We start from the raw sequence: 21,814 nt of genomic DNA, 5'->3' as shown, positions 1-21,814 counted from the left end.
AGAGGTCCTGAATATATGTGTTAGAGCCCCCGCAATCTCCTCCTTTGCCTCACACAGCAGCCTGGGATACATTTCATCCGGGCCTGGGGATTTATCCATTTTTAGGCCAGCTAAAACCGCCAATACCTCCCCCCGCTCGATGTTAATATGTTCGAGCATATCACAGTCCCCCCGCCCTATTTCTATGTCTACATCGTCCTTCTCCATAGTGAAAACAGACGCAAAAAATTCATTCAGAACCCCTCCTACATCTTCCGGCTCCACACACAGATTGCCACTTTTGTCCCTAATGGGCCCTATTTTTTCCCTAGTTATCCTCTTACCCTTAATATACTTATAAAACATCTTCGGATTTTCCTTTATTTTGCTTGCCAGTGTTATTTCATGGCCCCTCCTTGATCTCCTAATTTCTTTTTTAAGTATCCCCCTGCACTTTTTGTACTCCTCTAGGGCTTCCTCCGTCTTTAGCCTTTTGTATCTACCAAAAGCCCTCCTTTTTTTCCTAATCCATTCCCGTATATCCCCTGACATCCAAGGTTCCCTGTGGTTTTTGGAACCACCCTTGACCTTTACGGGAACATGTTGCCATTGTATGATCTCAATCTCCCTTCTGAAAGCCTCCCATTGCTCCGATGCGGATTTTCCTACAAGTAGCTGATCCCAGTCCATTTTGGCCAGATCCTGCCTTATCCTATTAAAATCGGCCTCTAATGAGGCGGCTGACTGGGCCAGGGGGCCTCAGCATCACATCCCCCTTTGCCTTGGAAAGAAAGACTTGCATTTCTATAGCACCTTGCACAACCTCAGGACGTCCCAAAGCGCTTTACAGCCAATGAAGTACTTTTTGAAGTGTAGTCACTGTGGTGACGTGCAGCCAATTTGCGCACAGCAAGCTCCCATAAACAGCAACGTGATAAAAACAAGATCATCTGTTTTAGTGATGTTGGTTGAGGGATAAATATCGGCCCGGACCAATGTTCCCTCTAAGCCGCGAGACCGCGCAGCGCTCTGACGGTCCCGCGCAGCCGGTGATCCGGCTTTTAAATTGAAAAGCCCCGCACATGCGGAATTCTGAATGGGCCGCGTAGCCCGTTAAAGGGGACACGCCTCCAAAATAAATGACAGGGAACGTTGGCCAGGACGCCGGGGAGAACTTCCCTTGCTGCTCTTCTTCAAAATAGTGTCGGGGGATCTTTTACATCCATCTGAGAGAGCAGACGCCCGGGGCCTGGGTTTAACATCTGGTCCGAAGGGCAACGGTCTCCCTCAGTACTGCACAGGGAGCGTCGGCCTAGCTGATGTGCTCTAGTCTCTGGAGCGAGAGCGTGAACCCTGCGCCCTTCTAATCCAGAGGCGAGAGTGCTGCCCACTGAGCCAGGGTTGACACCGGAGGACACTTTCAACACAACACAGGCTGTCTCCGCGAGCAACAAGTGCTCTGTTTTGCACCAGCTCGGTGCCTTTTGGGCCAGTGCGATTGATCCCTGTCACACGACGAGTTGGACGCTCCCAACACTCAATCAAGGCCCTGAGAATTTCATTTTGTCCTTCAGTCAGACCCGATCGATAGGCATTACTCGCTTTGAGGAGGCCTTCTCAAGGCTTGCTGCACCCACCCCCCCCCACCCCCCCGAGGCTGCCTATTACAGCTGGAGGCCTCTTCCGACATTCAGAAAAATTATAACTCTGCCACATCCAAAGTGTTGGAAAGACGGAGAAATTGCTTTCATTTCGACTGCAGGAGAGAGTGTAAATTGAACCAGCTCTGTGATATCGCATTACCACAGCGGAGAGGGACTCTGCACAAGGAGAGGAGAACAGGAATGGCAGGGCAGTATTTCCCAGGCACTAACGAGCCATGTCGAACTACAGAACGCATCTTGGCGCTGTCGCACGTGATTGATTGCCGCGCGCCCGCTCACCTCCTGGTGCTTTGTAATCCAAGCAGTAGGCCGCGGCTCAGTGGGTGGCACTCTCTCGCGCGTCTGCGTCGGAAGGTTGTGGGCTCCTGTCCCGCTTGAGCACGTAATTTAGGCTGACGGCTCCAGTGGGAGCGCTGCACTGTCGGAGGGGCCGTCTTTCGGGTGAGACGTTAAACCGAGGCCCTGTCTGCCCTCTCAGCTGGGCATAGAAAGATCCCACAGCCACTATTTTGAAGAAGATCGGGGGGGGTTCGGCGGATGATTGGTCGAGCCTTGGTTTAGACGTCTACCCCGGACTTCCGACGAAATTACAGCGGCTGATCAGGAAAAAAAAACCCCGGAGGAATTCCCATCGCTTTCTTCATTTTAAATTTCATTTTGTTTCAAGCTTACCTTCCTTTAAAAAGAAAAGCACCATGAGCTTTGAGCAGCATTTCCTTTCAAACAAGAAAAACATTTATTAGGGCGCTATAAATAAATCGGAAGTTGATTTGAGGAGTCTCATTACTCACTGTGAGTATATGTCAGTAATAGGCTGCTTTGCCTTTGTGTCTGCCTGTGTGTCCTTCGCTCTATAAATGTTTCCAATACCGGCCACACTCAGTAAGGAATTGGCTTGGAAATTTACTCTCCTCGTGTAGCTAATGTGAAATACAATTTCGCTATTGATTTTGGCTTTTCGCAGTCATTTCTAACTCAATTAAAATAGAGAGTCGAGCATAAAATCTATGTAAACTGGCACTGGAAGAGGCGGCTGTTGTTGTGATGATACAACAGTGACAACATTACGCACGGTGGGCCAATCCCCAGCCAGGAGATGGAGAAGAAGCTGCCAATTGGTAAAGCTCACCTCGTACAAAAGGTACTGCACAGAACTATCAGGTCCAGAGTGCTCTCATAGAATACCAGAATGCTTACAGCACAGAAGGAGGCCATTAGGCTTGTCGAGCCTGTGCCGCCACTCTGCGCGAGCAGGCCAGTGGTTAAGAAGGCATACGGAATGCTTGCCTTTATTAGCCGTGGCATAGAACACAAGAGCAGGGGGGTTATGTATAAAACACTAGTTAGGCCTCAGCTAGAACACTGCGCGCAGTTCTGGTCACCACATTACAGGAAGGATGTGCTTGCACTAGAGAGGTTACAGAGGAGATTTACAAGGATGTTGCCGGGAGTAGAGAATCTTAGCTACGAGGCAGCACGGTGGCATAGTGGTTAGCACTGTTGCCTCACAGCGCCAGGGACCCGGGTTCGAATCCGGCCTCGGGTGACTGTCTGTGTGGAGTTTGCACATTCTCCCCGTGTTTGCGTGGGTTTCCTCCGGGTGCTCCGGTTTCCTCCCACAGTCCAAAGATGTGCAGGTTAGGTTGATTGGCTATGATAAAATTGACCCTTAGTGTTAGGGGGATGGGTTACGGGGATAGGGTGGGATATGTGTTGGTGTAGGGGTTACGGGGATCGGGGGTGGGATATGTGTCGGTGCAGGCTCGATGGGCTGAAATGGCCTCTATCTGCACTGTGAGGTTTCTGTGATTTCTGTGAAAGACTGGATCGGCTGGGTCTGTTTTCCTTGGAACAGAGGAGGCTGAGGGGAGACTTTATTGAGGTGTATAAAGTTATGAGGGGCATAGATAAAGTGGATAGAAAGGACCTATTTCCCTTAGCAGAGGGGTCAAAAACCAGGGGTCCCAGATTTAAAATAATTGGGGGAAGATTTAGAGGGGATTTAGAGGCAGGAACCCTAACCACATTTAAAAAGTACTTGGATGTGCCCTTGGGATGCTGTAACCTGCAGGGCTACGGACCAAGAGCTGGGAAGTGGGATTAGGCTGGATAGCTCTTTGTTGGCCGGCGCGGACATGATGGGCCGAAATGGCCTCCTTCCGTGCTGTAACTTTCTATGATTCTTTGATTCTATGATTCAGCTAGTCCCACTCCCTCACCCTTTCCCCGTAGCCCTGCAAATTTTTTTCCTTCAGGTACTTATCGAATTCCCTTTTGAAAGCCATGATTGAACCTGCCTCCACCACCCTCTCGGGCAGTGCTTTCTAGATCCTAACCACTCGCTGCGTAAAAACGTTTTTCCTCATGTCGCCTTTGATTCTCTTGCCAATCACCTTAAACCTGTGTCCTCTGGTTCTCGCCAATGGGAACTGTTTCTCTCTATCTACTCGGTCTAGACCCCTCATGATTTTGAACACCTCTATCAAAGCTCCTCTCAATCTTCTCTGCTCCAAGGAGAACAACCCCAGCCTCTCCAGCCTATCAATGTAACTGAAGTCCCTCATCCCTGGAATCATTCTCGTAAATCTTTTCTGCACCCTCTCCTGGACTAGTTTTGATTGACTGGTGGTGGGGGGAGGGGTGCAGAGAGGGTTTTCCCAGATTTTGGGGGGGTTTTAAGTTATTTTTGCCTCTCCCATGAGATCACATGGCTTTCGGGCGGAGAGTGTGATGTAAGAAAACTACTCGGCACTTGGTCTGAGTATTAAACAAGGCTTTAATCAAATGTTTTTCAACATGGAGGTCTAGTTGTGTCCTTCACTAGTTCCTGTTAAAGAATGTCCTGAGCAAGCTGGGCCCATGCCCGAGTATTTATACTCTCCCTGGACAGCGCCACCAGCAGGCCGCCCAGTATTATTACATAAGTCATTTTCACATGAATGACAAGGTCTATGTCAGAGTGTATATGTTGTGATGCACAAGGTATCACGATTGTTCGGGACAGGTTGGATGGACCAGAGGGTCTCTTCCTGTCCCTCATTGTCTGCCTGTTCGTATATATAGAAAAAGGCAAATGCAGGAGACACGATGGGGAACAGCAAGGATAGAGCTAGACCTGTTTTTGTTTTTCTCAGAAGGTGGGCTGGCTACATTTATTCCCCCAACTCTAGTTGGCCCAAGAAGGTGGTGGTGGGCCTAATTTTTGATAGCACTGAGTGGCATCCTAGACCATTTCAGAGACCACTAAAGGGCTGGACTCAAATTCTGAATTTCTGCCTGTTTCCAGGACAGATTTAGATTAAATGGAGTAAAATGGGTTCTTAGGGGCTACTGTCCCAAATCTGGTGGAACCCAGTAACACAGCCCAGCGTGAGTCTCAATGATTACTGTAGCGTGCTGTGCGCTGCATAATATTGCAACGAAGAAAGGTCTGTTGCTTCAGTAGCTAAAGGTGATGATGATGAAGTTGATGATAACGGGCGCGATCTCGCCAGCCCTGGAGAGGCGAGTTTGGAGGTAGGACTGCCGGGAAAATGGCAGAATCTGGGGGCGGGTGCCCAACCCGCCTCCGTGCCATCTTGCCAGGAGGCGGGTAGCCGACCCGCGCCGGGTCCCATCTCCTTGGAGACAGGAGGGGGATTAGTGCCACTTATCTGCCTATTAACAGTTAGTTAACAGGCAGATAAGAGGATTATCCCCATTTTACCCACACAAGTGTGGGCTTCCCGAAGGCTGCGAACCCCGCCAGGGTCACCGAGGCGAGCAGTGGGTCTGCGGGGGTCGGAGGGGTGCAAAGGTGCGCTGTGAAGATAAGTGATGGGTGCAAGTGTGGAGTGGTGAGTATGTGAGATAAGTGGAAAGTGTTAGAAAAAGTTCACTTACCTTTGTTTCTTCCTGCAGGCTTCAATCGGTGGGGATGCGGAGAGTCTCGCACCTCCGCGGTAGAGATGACAGATGGCCGCTGCATTCTCCAATGCAACAACCATCTAATTTCTGCAAAAGAAAGAGGTTTGATGAGGTCTTGAATTCAAGAACTCATCAAACTACAGAGAATGTCAGTGTTTGACGGCTTCACAGAGCTGTCAAATGATGACAATTCATCTGTCAAAAATCTTTGACAGATGAAACGTCATACGTTGACGTTCTCTGTAACCGGCTTTCCCTCAGTTGGCCTGCTAAGCCCGCAAGGTCAATCAAGAGAGAATAGCGTGGGATGGCCACAAATCGATGGAGGCGGGACTGAAACCTGACAAGTGGGAGTCCCGCCTCCAATAGCTCCCCATTGGCTAAATCCAGCCCAACGTCTTTCGAATAAAACGTCCTTCTGCCATCTCAGAAGGACCTTTAAGGTCCCACGACACTATGCAAAGGAGTGTAGGTGGGTTCTCCCCGGTATCCTGGCTAATAACTATCCCTCAGCCAACATCACTAAAAACGGATTATCTGGTTAATATCTCATTGATGTTTGTGGGAGCTTGCTGTGCGCAGACTGGCTGTCGTGTTTCCTACATTACAACAGTGACCACACTTCAAAAAGTACCTCAATGGCTGCAAAGTGCTTTGGGACGTCCTGAGGTGGCGAAAGGTGCTATGTAAAGGTGCAAGTTCTTCCTTTCTTATAGAGGACCTCCCTCCCAGGTGAGAAGGTGCACAGGAAAAGGCAGGACCTGCCAGAGAAAAGAGGACACAACTGATAGCCCAGTACTTTCAACAAATAAAGAGTGACTCACCAAATAAAGTCACTTCACATTCCCCCCCACCCCCCCTGCCTCCACCAAACCCTCACTAAGTCCCTCAATGTCAAAGACTTATGCCAAGTTCCTTCATTGGACTAAAGTCTACAATTACCCTGTCACCATCCAAGCCCCTAAAAATTCCCCAGACATGACCCCAGATTCCAATCACACTCTCTACAATTGCTTAACATCGTTGCTCTCTTCTGTGCCTGCTAACATACTTCCTCATATACCTAATCTACTGCTCCTACGAGGTGCCTCCTGACTGAGATGATTTCAGTGAATCATATAGAGTGGTTACAGCACAGAAGGAGGCCATTCGGTCCGTCGAGCCCGTGCCGGCTCTCTGCAAGAGCACTTCAGCTAGTCCCGCTCCCCCGCCCTTTCCCCGGAGACCCTGCATTTTTTTTCCTACAGGTGCTTATCCAATTCCCTTTTGAAAGCCACGATTGAATCTGCCTCCACCACCCTTTCAGGCAGTGCATTCCAGATCCTAACCACTCGCTGTGTAAAAACGTTTTTCCTCATGTCGAATTTGGTTCTTCTGCCAATCACCTGAAATCTGTGTCCTCTGGTTCTTGACCCTTCCGCCAATGGGAACAGTTTCTCTCTATCTACTCTGTCTAGACCCCTCATGATTTTAAACACCTCTATCAAATCTCCTCTCAATCTTCTCTGCTCCAAGGAGAACAACCCCAGCTTCTGCAGTCTATCCACGTAACTGAAGTCCCTCATCACTGGAACCATTCTCGTAAATCTTTTCTGCAGGGAGAGGGAGAGGCAGTATAGACTTAATGGCACAGTTCTAAAGAGTGTGCAGGGACAGAGGGACCTGGGTGTTCATGTGCATAGATCTTTGAAGGTGGCAGGATATATTGAGAGAGTAGTTAGCAAAGCATATGTGATCTTGGGCTTCATAAATAGAGGTAGTGAGTACAAAAGCAGGGAAGTTATGCTGAACCCTTATAAAGCACTGGTTAGACAACAACTGAGGTATTGCAGAAAATGATGGAAACACTCAACAGGCAGCATCTGTGGAGAGATAAAACAGAGTAAATGTTTCAGGTCGATTTCCAGCATTTTCTGTTGTTATTGCAGCTCACCACAAGGAGAAGAACAGCAACAACTTGCATTTATATAGCGCCTTTGACATAGTAAAACGTCCCACGGTGTTTCACAGGAGGGTTATCAGACAAAATTTGACACCGAGCCACATAAGGAGATATTAGGGCAGATGGCAAAACTTGATCAAAGAGGTAGGTTTTAGGGAGCGTCTTAAAGGAGGAGAGAGAGATAGAGAGCCGGAGAGGTTTAGGGAGGGAATTCCAGAGCTTAGGGCCTCGGCAGCTGAAGGCACGGCTGCCAATGGTGGAGCGATTAAAATCAGGGATGCTCAAAGAGACCAGAATTGGAGGAGTGTAGAGTTCTCGGAGGGTTGTAGGGCTGGAGGAGATTACAGAGATAGGGAGGGGCGAGACCATGGAGGGATTTGAGAAACTCATGGGTAACCTCCTGCTTGTAGACTCTTTCCGCTTGGCCAACATCTCAACCAGATGCGTGGAAACTGTCTCCGCTTGAGACCGATGCTCCCTACTCGTTTGATAACTGGGCCCCTTGGTCCCTAGTTTCTTCAGCTGTCGGCTGTTGTTTCTTCACCTCCTGTGCATGACCAGCACCTTTCCTCTCTTCCACTACCAGCTCCACATTCTCAGTGCTTCTCCCAGTGACAACCCTTCTGACTCGCCAGCTGCTTCTGCCCGAGTGAGTGTCTCTGGGCCGCTGCTTGCACAAGTCGGACCCCATGAGGGAGCCTGTGAAGGAATGACGGGGGGAATGTGGATCTGGATGTGCCTGGGTAGTTACCTGAGCGGCTGGCCTCTTCCCCGATGATGTGAGCCACAGAAGATCTTGTTTAGCTGTGTACACCGTGGCTTTTGCCCTTTGAAGAAAAAGTTGCTGAGTGTCAGCACTTTGAGAAATAACAGTAAGCTGGAACTGCAAAAGGATGATCCTTGTCCAGCCTTTCGAAACCTTCTTGCTGCCCTGTCTCCAGCCTCACTGTGACCCACAGCCTCTCCTGTCTGTTGATCATAATGTCCAAGGCCTACTCCTCCTGCAGACTCAGAAGATTCATAGAACGATACAGCACAGGAGGAGGCCATTCGGCCCATTGTGCCTGTGCCGGCTCTTTGAAAGAGCTCGCCAATTAGTCCCACTCCCCTGCTCTTTCCCCTTAGCCCTGAAAATATTTCCTTTTCAAGTATTTGTCCAATTCTCTTTTGAAAGTTACGACTGAATCTGCTCCCACCGCCCTTTCAGGCAGCGCATTCCAGATCATAAAAACTTGTTGCATAAAAAAAATTCTCCTCATCTCTGATCTGCTTCTTTTGTCAATTATCTTAAATCTGTGTCCTCTGGTTACCGACCCTTCTGCCAGTGGAAACAATTTCTCCCTATCTACTCTATCGAATCCGCTCATAATTTTGAACGCCTCAATTAAATCTCCCCCTTAACCTTCTCTGCTCCAAGGAGAACAAGCCCAGCTGTAGGGGTCGCAAAATCCCCTCAGCCCCCGAAGATTGGGAAATATTAATCCACATTGTGGACGAAGACTTGTGTGATTTAAATTGTCTCTGGGTTGGACAATGTTTTAAAACATACCCAGAACCGCAAAAGGCTGCGTTAAAAAGCTCGTAAACTAGGCAGCACTTGAACACTGAAATCAAAGAACTTTGTGAAAATCGCACCCTTTAAGATTGTACATTTTATTGAAAGATGTGCTCTTGAGTTTTGGACTGTTTAAATTGCCCAGGGCATAAAAATGGCTGAACAGACCTCATGGAAACAGAATTATAAAAAGGCAGCAGAACAGGACAGACAGGCTGTTAGCATATGGAAAGCTCAGCGCTGCCCTGTAGTAAGTTTGAATGGAGCCCGAGCTGTCAGTCGCCCTGTGGTATTGGGCGGGTCCGGTAACCTACAAGCTGCTTGTTTACACTGGGGAGTAGCCTGTTTGAATCAGCCAATCACCGGACAGCAAGCACAATGGGTTGTTTACACACATCCATTCACTGAAATTGACTCTACTACGTGATGTCTCCATGTATGAATGGAGGAAGTTAAAAGCCCTTCTCTTGTGTATTCGGACTTTTCGGCGCGAAAATGCGCATGGACCTTTTCGGCGCAAAAAAAGCAGGGACTACCAGGGTATAAAGATTAATCCCAGGAAGTCCTCTGCCTCTCTCTCTTCTTTTGTCTACTCTTTGGACTGCAGGTAAGCAAGGCTTCTGACCCACTAGCAAGACAATCTAGTGAGAAGTAAAGGGGTGGTAATTTAAGGGAACTGTTGCTAAGATTGTAAAATTAACATTGTAGCCATTTATCCCTTGTTTTGCCATCTGCCTTCCCCTGTTAAGCAATTTTACCGTGATTACTTTGATCATGTGGTGTAGTTTCTTTAGTTTTAATAAAATTTGACTTTTTTGCATCCAGACCATTTGTCCGTTTTAATATATAATTAATTATAAGTTCCTCCAGTCAGAACTGGAAGGGGGAGTTTAGTGATTCAAAACCGCTGATTGGAATTGGTCACAGTGTGGTGGCAAGGGCTGCCTGACCAGGTAAATTACCGTAAACCAGGTAAAGGATGCCCCCCTACAGAGCTTCACTGGTCTCTCTACCTAACTGAGGTTCCACATCCCTGGTACTGTTCTAGTAAATCTAAAAGTGAGTGATGATGGCCCTCCTCTGGTCACATGTCCATGCGATGGTTATATCCAGGACAAAGCAGCCCATTTGATTGGCACCCCATCCACCACCTTAAACATTCACTCCCTCCACCACCGGCGCACTGTGTCTTCAGTGTGTACCATCTACAAGATGCACTGCAGCAACTCGCCAAGGCTTCTTCGGCAGCCTCTCCCAAATCCGCGACCTCTTCCACCTAGAAGGACAAGGGCAGCAGGCGCATGGGTACACCACCACCTCCAAGTTCCCCTCCAAGTCACACACCATCCTGACTTAGAAGTATATCGCTGATCCTTCATCGTCGCTGGGTCAAAATCCTGGAACTCCCTCCCTAACAGCACTGTAGGAGCACCTTCACCACACGGACTGCAGCGGTTCAAGAAGGCAGCTCACCACCACCTTCTCAAGGGTAACTAGGGATGGGCAATAAATGCTGGCCTTGCCAGCGACGCCCACATCCCATAAGTGAATTTTAAAAAATGCCAGCTTGTCCCTTGGAGGGTGAGAAGAGAATGTTACAGGCATGTGAGTGGCTTAGACACTTGCCCCATTTGAATGAGTGTGTAGCATGATTATGAGAGGTGAAGGTATATTGTCCATTTAATGGAAGTGTCCTTGAAGACTAGAAGCAGCCCTTGTGGCAGGCTATGTGCTTTGACCAAGTGGTTGTCAGTAGAGATGGAGATTGCCCTTAGCATTTAGTGAGTTACCTTCACACAGCAGCAGAGAGAGAATGAATATGAGAGGTAAGGAGGTGAGTGAAGGGAGTAAACCTATTAGAAAACATGCATTAGCACCAGCGCCTTAACTCACCTTAGCTAAGTTTGCGATGACATTGAACCTCTGCTGTCACGGTGTGGCAATTCTTGTGTAGCGGAGGAGGCACCAACGCACTCTGCTACCTTCGTCCACTGCCCGAGGTGACGTCTTTCAGATGAGACGTTAAAACAACTCTGCCCTCCTAGGTGTACGTAAAAGATCCCATGACACTATTTCGAAGAGCAGGGGAGTACTCCTTGGAGTCTTGGCCAATATTTCTCCCTCAACCCAACATCGCTAAAACAGAGTGACGTAATAAAACTCACTGCACACTTGGTTCATGTATAAAGCAAGGCTTTAATCAACTGGTTTCAAAACATGGAGCTCTAGTTATCTTTCACTAGTTCCTGTTTACAAAATGTCCTGGGAAAGCTGGGCCCATGCCCGAGTATTTATACTCCTTGGACGGCGCCACCAGCTGGCCGTCCAAGTGTTATTTCATGACTCTTTCTTCATGGATCATAAGATTCATAACACAGATTATCTGATCATTTATTTCATTGCTGTTTGTGGGAGCTTGCTGTGCGCAAATTGGCAGTCGTGTTTCCTACATTACAACAGTGACTACAGTTGAAAAAGTCCTGAGGTTGTGAAAGGCACTATATAAATGCAATTTCTTTCTTTCTTTCACCAGATTTATTAATTCAATTTCGTAATTCGCCATGGTGGGATTCTAACTCATGACCTCTAATTCAGTAACATAACCATTCGGCTATCTGCTATAATGCTGCTCAATACAAGGGTAAGAAGATAAGTCACGAAGAGTAAAGATTATTCATTCCAATGAATCTCATCCATCTTTGCTACATCCCTCTAGGTGTCAGTCTCGCCTCAGTGGCAGCTCTCTTACATCAGAGTCAGAAGGTCATGGCTTCAAACCCCACTGCAGAGACTTTGAGCATATAATCTAGGCTGACTCTCCAGTGTCAGTATTTAGTTTGTGCTGCACTGTCCGAGGTGTTGTCCTTCAGATGCGACATTAAACCGAAGCACCATCTTCCCTCGCAGGTGAATGTAAAAGATCCCTTAATACAATCGAAGAAGGGCAGGGAGCTGCCAATATTTATCCCTCAACCAGCACTTAAAACAGATGATCTGGGTTTTTGCTGTTTGTGGGACATCCCTATGCATAAATTAGCTGCCACGTTTCCCACGTTACAACATTGACTACAAATCAAAAAGTACTTAATTGGCTGTAAAGCGCTTTGAGACATCCTGAGGTTGTGAAAGGTGCTGCAGAAATAAAGTTCTTTCTGTCTTTATTACATGAACACTCCCATTCCTGCATCTAACTGTAGTGTTAATAACGCCAATATCCATTTATGTCCTATGGTCCTACTTTCTTGGATCTCCTTCTTATGACTTCATTCTCCCTATCTCTGTAACCTTCTCCAGCCCGACACCCTCCAAGATCTCTGCGCTCCTCCAATTCTGACCTCTTGAGCATCCCCAATTTTAATCGCTCCACCATTGGCGGCCGTGCCTTCAGCTACCTAGGACCTAAGCAATGGAATTCCCTCCCAAAACCTCTCCGCCTCTCTACCTCTCTTTCTTCCCTTAAGACGCTCCTTAAAACCTATCTCTTTGACCAAAATTTTGGTCATCTGCCGTAATATCTCCTTACGTGGCTCGGTGTCAAATTTTGTTTGATAATCGCTCCTGCGAAGCTCCTTGGGACGTTTTACTACGTTAAAGGCGCTATATAAATACAAGTTGTTGTTGTTGGAGAATGATAGCATGTGAAAAAGTGAGAGAGCTCAGAATTTATGAAAGACAGAGCAAAGAGATGGAGAAGGACAATAGCATGGAGATGCTTCAAAATAGTTAAGGCTAAAGGCAGAGGATAGATTAGTACAGAGATGGGGGATCGTTAAAGAGCCTTTTCTACTTACAAGTGGCATCTCCTTTCCTCTCTACTGTGGCCGTAGTTCCTGCTACAATTTGCGCATATTGTGGTAGTTTGTTCTCATGCCCAATGTTAAGGCCAGCTTCTGTAGACAAGCCTGCACTCTCTGAACCAAAATGGCACCTAATGCTCCAGTAAACGGAGCTAAAGGGCCACAGAGTGAGCAATAAACTCTTTTACAGGCGAGATGCACACTGGAAGTAATGCCGTTCCTTCCTTACCTCTCTGACTAACAGTAGGATAACATTTTGGCACAATTAAACAACTAACTGGAGGAGGAGGCTCCATGAATAACCCCATCCTCAATGATGGCAGAGCCCAGCACACAAGTGCAAAAGACAAGGCTGAAGCGTTTGCAGCCATCTTCAGCCAGAAGTGCCGACTGAATGATCCACCTCAGCCTCCTCCTGAGGTCGCCACCTTCATAGGAGCCAGTCTTCAGTCAATTCAATGCACTCCATGTGATATCAAGAAACGGCCCTGGATACATCAAAGGCTCTGGGCCCCGATAACATCCCGGCTGTCGTGCTGAAGGCTTGTGCTCCAGAACTAGCCGCACCTCCAGCCAAGCTGTTCCAGTATAGCCACAACACTGGCATCTACCCGACAATGTGGAAAACTGCCCAGGTATGTCCTGTCCACAAAAAGCAGGACAAATCCAAACCGGCCAATTACCGCCCCATCAGTCTACTCTCAATCATCAGCAAAGTGATAGAAGGTGTCGTCGACAGTGCTATCAAGTGGCACTTACTCACCAATAACCTGCTCACTGATGCCCAGTTTGGGTTCCACCAGGACCACTTGGCTCCCGACCTCATTACAGCCTTGGTCCAAACATGGACAAAAGAGCTGAATTTCAGAGGTGAGGTGAGGCATCAAGGCAGCACTTGACCGAGTGTGGCATCAAGGAGACTTAGTAAAATTGAAGTCAATGGGAATCAGGGGGAAAACTCTTCACTGGCTGGAGTTATACCTAGCACAAAGGAAGATGGTTGTGGTTGTTGGAGGTCAATCATCTCAGCCTCAGGATTGCAGGAGTTCCTCACGGCAGTGTTCTAGGCCCAACCATCTTCAGTTGCTTCATCAATGACCATCCCTCCATCATAAGGTCAGAAGTGGGGATGTTCGCTGATGATTGCAGTATTCAGTTCCATTTGCAACTCCTCAGATAATGAAGCAGCCCATGCTCGCATGCAGCAAGACCTGGACAACATTCAGTCTTGGGTTGATAAGTGGCAAATAACATTTGCGCCACACAAGTGCCAGGCAATGACTGTCTCCAACAAGGGAGAGTCTAACCACCTCCCTTTTACATTCAATGGCATTACCATCACTGAATTCCCTACCATCAATATCCTTGGGGTCACCATTGACCAGAAACTTAACTGGACCAAGCCTTTCCACCATCTACAAGGCACAAGTCAGGAGTGTGGTGGAATACTGCCCACTTGCCTGGATGAGTGCAGTTCCAACAACACTCAAGAAGCTCGACACAATCCAGGACAAAGCAGCCCACTTGATTGGCATCTCACCTACCACCTCAAACATTCACTCCCTCCACCACCAGCATACCGTGGCTGCAGTGTGTACCATCTACAAGATGCACTGCAGCAACTCTCCAAGGCTTCTTTGGCAGCACCTCTCAAACCCGCGACCTCTTCCAGCTAGAAGGACAAGGGCAACAGGCGCATGGGAACTCCACCACCTCCAAGTTCCCCTCCAAATCACACACCATCCTGACTTGGAAATATATCGTCGCTGTGTCATAATCCTGGAACTCCATCCCTGACAGCACTGTGGGAGTGCCTTTACCACACGGACTGCAGCGGTTCAAGGAGGCGGTTCAGCACCACCTTCTCAGGGGCAATTAGGGATGGGCAATAAATGCTGGCCTTGCCAGCGACGCCCACATCCCTGGAACGAATAAAAATAAAAATCACCAGCAGAATCAGACACCCTGGTTGAAATGCCTCTGGTGATAGACTCACATCCATGGTGGAGTAGCGATCACTGACAAATAGCTCTTGCTTTTTCTTGCAGCTCATTGCTCAAATTTTTAAACAATTTCATCCTTGTGGACGAAGAAAGCATGAATCTCTTATTCTTCTACCCCCCTAACCGATTACAATAATTACATAAGGGGAACAATTCGGTTGGTTAGCGCCTCCCGATAGCGCCTCTGGGGGGCGCTAACGGGGCGCTAGCAACTTAGCGACGAGCGCGGCGATTTTAGCATCACTCGCAAAATTGACCAGTCGTTTTGCGGCAACGCTAAACACGACCGCCACGATCTCCTGCGCCTGCAGATCATGACGTCATGCAAACGTGCAACGCCCCGGTGGCGCCCCGGACCGGAAATTGATTCTTGCCACTTGCCTTAGCGCCTGCCGCTAGGAACGACAGGTAGAGGGGAACGTTTTGAAGTCGGGAAGGAGCTGGGGGAGCGCTATTTAAAGGCGGGCACTCCCTGCCTTTTCTTGTCGCCAAAATTTTCGGCATACGCAGGTTGAGAGGGAGAGGGACGTCTGCACAGTTAACGCTGTCCTAAGGAGTTTTGGTCCTGAGGAACACTTCTCAAGTTCCTATTCCTCTGAGCTTCGAATTTACCGCATTTAGAAGATTTTAAATGGGGGCTGTACTAACTCGGGGCATCGTCCTCTAGCTTCACCTTCGGAGGCAGGCAGAGGTGCAGAGAGTGGCAAAGGTGGCCAGAGGGAGGAGGGCCAACAGGCCTCTGAACAGGAGACCTTACCCTCCCAGGGTATTCTGGGAGCAATTCTCCTACATTCACTTGTCTGAGGAGCAGTGTTTGCGCAGGCTGCGCTTCAGTAAGGAGGTGGTCACTGAGCTCTGCCACCTCCTGCAACCAGATCTGCAGCCTCAGCTCAGGACCAGGACATCTCTGTCAGTAGCAGTGAAGGTGACGGTGGCTCTGAATTCCTATGCCAGCGGCTCCTACCAGACTTCAACTGGGGACATAGCGAATATCTCCCAGTTTGCTGTCCATTGCTGCATCCGGGAGGTCACAAATGCTCTATACTAAAGGAGAAGGGAGTACATCTCATTCCCCATGACCCAGGACAGACAACGTGAACGTACTTGTGGCTTCGCTAGGATAACAGGCTTCTCCAACGGCCACAGCGCCTACTATCTGGTGCGCAATGAGTCTGTGGACTCTCTCCTCCAATTCCGTGAAGGGGTGTAGTTCCCCCTGTCCTCCTCCCATCCGCTGGGTCTCTCGCTGGTTATGTGAAAGCTTGGCCTGCAAGATGTAAGATTAGGATCACAGGCCACACACAGATTACCCAAAAGGCTTTCAGAAGTTGTAAGGCTTTTATTAAAGAGCTACAATTTTAAAGCATAATCAGTATTACATATGGTTTAAGCCGAGTATAATAGACATACAACCCGTGACAGTAGAGAGCGATCTACGATTCCCGAATCGGAATGCCACGACCGGATAAACGGGGAGGCAGTAGGGTGGTCTCGGATTGGGTGGATTCCTGCAGTCTGCTGCAGTGGTCACTTCCGTTGGGTCATCTCTCGAGCTGTTGGAGGTGTGAGGCCATCAGCCACCTCAGAGGCTAAACTTGACCAAGGTGTTAGGCCGTAGCCACCTCGGGCAAGCCTTCGCCCCTAACTTCCTGATTTCCTCTCTCGGTCGTCTATATTTATAGTTATTTCGGTGGGCTGGCAATCACCCGGTGTCAATCATTTGATCCCCCATCCTATTGTCCAATTGTGAGGCGGGAAGGTAACCCTCGCCATCCCTTTCTGCATGACTGACAAGTCCTCCCTCTGGTTGCACATTGCAGAGAAGGACACAAGCAGGGATGTGGTCAGGAGGACCAGGCTGCAGTGGCACAAACATTTCAATGACCCCAGTAGATCACAAACCGTTAGTACAAAGCTACACTCAACCTCATCCTGCTGTGCCTCTCATCACATCCCCATCACTCTGCCTTCCCTACCCTACTCCTGCACATCCTTACTCACACCAACTTACCTTACACCTCCACCCATCCCTCTCTATCTACATAATCACATCCCCATCTCATGAGCCACCCCTCACACTCACCCTCATCCTAGTGCAATCATACCAACTAACAACACACAAGGGTAGGCACTTGGGTGTTTTATGCAATGTTCATCTAAAGTTTCTGTTAATGTGATGTCAAACATTGAAACTTTTAATTTCAACACTTTGCGCTCTTGGACAGATTTGTGTACACCTTTGTAAGCAGCTTAGTGAGTTGCAGTGAATGGTGAGACATAATGATACCCCTGCAATGGTGGTGAGTGTGAAAGGAATGCCTTGGGCATTGTAGGGATGCTTTATGGTGTTGGTGTGGGGTGGTGCCAACCTGGCACATCATGTGGCAGCCAGGGTGTACAGCGTCAAGTGAACTAAATGTGGCCAGGGTGAGGCCATCCCTGGCCTCCCGGGCAGCATTGTGGTCGAGTGCTGATGCCCTCTGTCCTGTGCAACATCAGTTGATTGCGGAGAAGGTTGGTGGTGGTGTTGTTGGTGCTGCTGGTGTGCCTGGTGCTGCTGGTGTTGGGGCCGATCGTGGTGGGATTCTGAGGACCAAGGTGAGAAAGTATAAAGGGCACCCATGTTGATGGAATAGATGGCAGGTGAAGTAGAGATGACAGAAGCGATCTGTCAACGTTGAGAGAGGTAATGAGGTCAGACCAGATGGAGACTTGTGTAAAGACTTGCAGCATGGTGAATCTGTTGTGGAAATGTAATGAGGAAGAGCTTGTAGCTAAGGGAAGATAGCTCTCTAAGGTGGGGGCTGTTACTCGACATTACAAGCTGTCAACTCATCAGCTGATTCAATGGCCACTGACCTCCCGCCTCAGCTTGGCAAACGTGGTCCACGACCAGCGTGGACCCCATGGGCGAGCTGAAAATCATTCTTAAGTGGCTCTAAACAAGCCACTAATTACCTGAATTGGGTCCCCCCCCCCCCCCCGCTGCTGCGTGTCGGGTCGGGAAAGGCGCGTGGCGGCAGGTTGACAATGGGGTCCCGACCCGCTGTGAAAAAAAAACTTTTCCACCCGACCCGCCACCAATCGCGCCCGCTGATCCCCTGCAAAATTTTAGCCTATTTGTTTCAGAGACATGTCAGCCATGGTTCGGTGGGCAGCACTCTCGCCTCTGAGTCAGAAGGTTGTGGCTTCAAACCCCACTCCAGAGACCTGAGCACAAAATTTAGGTGGACACTCAACAACAACAACAACTTGTATTTACGTAGTAAAATGTCCCAAGGCGCTTCACAGGAGTATTTTAAGACAAAAAAAAAATTGACACCCATCCACATAAGGAGAAATTAGGGCAGTTGACCAAAAGCTTTGTCTAAGAGGGAGGTTTTAAGGAGCATCTTAAAGGAGCAAAGAGAGGTGGAGAGGTTTAGGCAGGGAATTCCAGAGCTTAGGGCCCAGGCAACAGAAGGCACGGCCACCAATGGTTGAGCGGTTATAATCAGTGATGCGCAAGAGGGCAGAATTAGAGGAGCGCAGATATCTCGGGGTGGTTGTGGAGCTGAAGGAGATTACAGAGATAGGGAGGGGCGAGGTCATGGGGGGATTTGAAAACAAGGATGAGAATTTTGAAATCGAGGCGCTGCTTAACCGGGAGCCAATGTAGGTCAGTGAGCACAGGGGTGATGGGCGAACGGGACTTGGTGCGAGTTAGGACACGGGCAGTACAGTACAGCGTGCTTCACTTTTGCATGAGATGTTAAACTGAGGCTCTCTCAGGTGAACTTAAAAATCCCATGGTAGTCTTTGGTAGAAGAGCAGTGGAGTTCTTCCCGGTGTCCCGGCCAATGTTTATCCCTCAACCAGCATCACTTAAAAAAAAATTATCTGGGCATTTATCTCATTGCTGTTTGTGGGAGCTTGCTGTCCTCGCCCCTCCCCATCTCTGTAATCTCCTTCAGCCCCACAACCCACACCCGCCCCCCCGAGATATCTGTGCTCCTCTAATTCTGCCCTCTTGAGCATCCCTGATTATAACTGCTCAACCATTGGTGGCCGTGCCTTCTGTTGCCTGGGCCCTAAGCTCTGGAATTCCCTGCCTAAACCTCTCCACCTCTCCACCTCTCTTTGCTCCTTTAAGACGCTCCTTAAAACCTACCTCTTAGATCAAATTGGCTGCCGCGTTTCCTACATTACAGCAGTGATTAAACTTCCAAAAGTACTTCATTGGTTGTAAAGCGCTTTAGGACATCTTGAGGTCATGATAGGTGCTATAGAAATGCCAGTCTTTCTTTCTTTTCTGCTGTGTAAGGGTTGTACTCTCACCCGTGTTCAATGTGTTCTATTCGGTGCAGTGGACCAATATATTTAGATGCAAACGGGGTCCGATTAAAATCTAGGGCTCTGTGAGAGCATGGGAGGAACCCAATCAGTTTGGGTGCACGATGATGCCACGAGCACACACTCATTTCAAGTAGTGTTATTATTGGTGAAAAGTAGCGCTAATAGTGCGTACTGTTTCAATGTTTGGAATATGCAACGTGACTTAAGTTAATTAGACTCACCAATGATTGGTTCAATTGGTTCTTGCCATGGAGGGAGTGCAGCGAAGGTTCACCAGACTGATACCTGGGATGGCAGGAATGACGTATGAAGAGAGATTGGGTCGATTAGGCTTATATTCGCTAGAGTTTAGAAGAATGAGAGGGGATCTCATTGAAACTTATAAAATTCTAACAGGATTAGACAGACTAGATGCAGGAAGGATGTTCCCGATGGCGGGGGAGTCCAGAACCAGGGGTCACAGTCTAAGGATAAGGGGTAGGCCATTTAGGACTGAGATGAGGAGGAATTTCTTCACCCAGAGAGTGGTGAACCTGTGGAATTCTCTACCACAGAAGGCAGTAGAGGCCAACTTATTAAATATATTCAAGAAGGAGTTAGATATATTTACTAAGGCTAAAGGGATCAAGGGATCAAGGGATATGGGGAGAAAGCAGGGACAAGGTACTGAATTTGGATGATCAGCCATGATCGCATTGAATGCCGGAGCAGGCTCGAGGGGCCGAATGGCCTACTCCTGCTCCTATCTTCTATGTTTCTATGCTTCAGTTCATCAGTAGTCACGTGTTGAACAAGAACTCGAATATTCAAAGTGCTTTAAGTACCCTTAACGCCGGTGGGGGTGCGGGGGGGCGCTGAGCGGCGGGGTTCATTTTAACTTTGGCCGATATCAGATTGGCTGCCTTTTTACACCCCGCCTGATTGCCAACAAGCTGTGAGGAAAGATTGGATAGGCTGGGGTTGTTTTCTTTGGAACAGAGAGGGCTGAGGGGGGACCTTATTGAGGTGTATAAAATTATGAGGGGCCGAGATAGTGTGGATAGGAAGGACATATTTCCCTTAGCAGAGAGGTCAATAACCAGGGGGCACAGATTTAAAGTAATTGGTGGAAGGGGATTTGAGGGGAAATTTCTTCACCCAGAGGGTGGTGGGGGTCTGGAACTCACTGCTTGAAAGGGTGGTAGAGGCAGAAACCCTCATCACATTTAAAAAGTACTTGGATATGCACTTGAAGTGCCGTAACCTACAGGGCTGCAGACCAAGAGCTGGAAAGTGGGATTAGGCTGGGTAGCTCTTTTTCGGCTGGCACAGACACGATGGGCCGAATGGCCTCTTTCTGTGCCGTAAATTTCTGTGATTCTATGTCCCTTCCATTGACGGGCGGCTAATTCGATATCGCCTGTTTTACACTGTTGCGCAAAGTTATAATCACCCCCTGGACTCCTTCTGCACTGCGGTAAGTCAGGCTAGAAAATGAACCGACACTTGGGGAAATAGCCCACAGTATTGCGTCACACACTCGTCTCTTGCGTGGTGGCAATGGAGGCTGCTGTTGTTCAGCACTCTTGTTGCTGTTGCTCACTGGCCTTCTGTTGAGGCGCTCCCATTTTTCAGAGCATGAAGCAGGGATGAACAACTAACTACACTGACCAGTGGCGATCTATCGATTCAAACCATAACGGAGCTGTGTGTAATAGTTGAAAGTGACAATCTGAGAGCAGTAAATCTCCATCAGCTGTACACCTCGCTTGGCACCTCTGCTGCGGTGTATGGGTATAAAACACAGTGATTTATTTTTATATACAACAGAGGCAAGTATAACCTGTCAGCCTTGGCTCAGTGGGCAGCACTCTTACCTCGGAGTCAGAAGGTTGTGGGTTCAAGTCCCACTCCAGGGACTTGAGCACAAAAAGCTAGGCTGACGCTTCCAGTGCAGTGCTGAGGGAGTGCTGCACTGTTGGAGGTGCCGTCTTTTGGCTGAGACGTTAAACCGAGGCCCCGTCTGCTCTCTCAGGTGGACATAAAAGATCCCATGGCACTATTTTGAAGAAGAGCAGGGGAGTTATCCCCGGTGTCCTGGACAATATTTATTCCTCAATCAACATCACTAAAAACAGATGATCTGGTCATTATCACATTGCTGTTTGTGGGAGCTTGCTGTGCGCAAATTGGCTGCCGCGTTTCCCACATTACAACAGTGGCTCCAATTCGAAAAGTACTTAATTGGCTATAAAGCATTTTGAGACATCCGATGGTCATGAAAGGTGATATATAAATGCAAGTCTCTCTTTCTTTCTAACTACCGGGAGTTTCAGCTACTTTGTTGTGTCGGTACCTTTTTACCTAGACACAATTAGAACTCAGAACACAGAGATTCAAACATGAAGTGCTTTATTCGAAGGGAAAGGGAAGTTCTGGAGAGTTCTGAACAAAGAGAGCTAAACTTAACCAAGAGAACACCCAACCATTTATCTGCTGTGACAGCGCCACCACAGGTGGGAGGAGAACACACAATACATAACATTTCCTCCCCTCTTAAATGGAAGGTCCACATTATTTCTCAACAGGTAAGTTACTTTCAATGCACTCAACTAACCTAGGGTAGAGGTAGATTGCCTCAACCCCTAACTTTA

The sequence above is a fragment of the Somniosus microcephalus genome, chromosome 31 (assembly GCF_052327205.1).
Source record: "Somniosus microcephalus isolate GS21.2 chromosome 31, FLI_Smic_1.0, whole genome shotgun sequence".
Classification (NCBI taxonomy): Eukaryota; Metazoa; Chordata; class Chondrichthyes; order Squaliformes; family Somniosidae; genus Somniosus; species Somniosus microcephalus.
Note: the sequence above shows the minus strand (reverse complement) of the source record.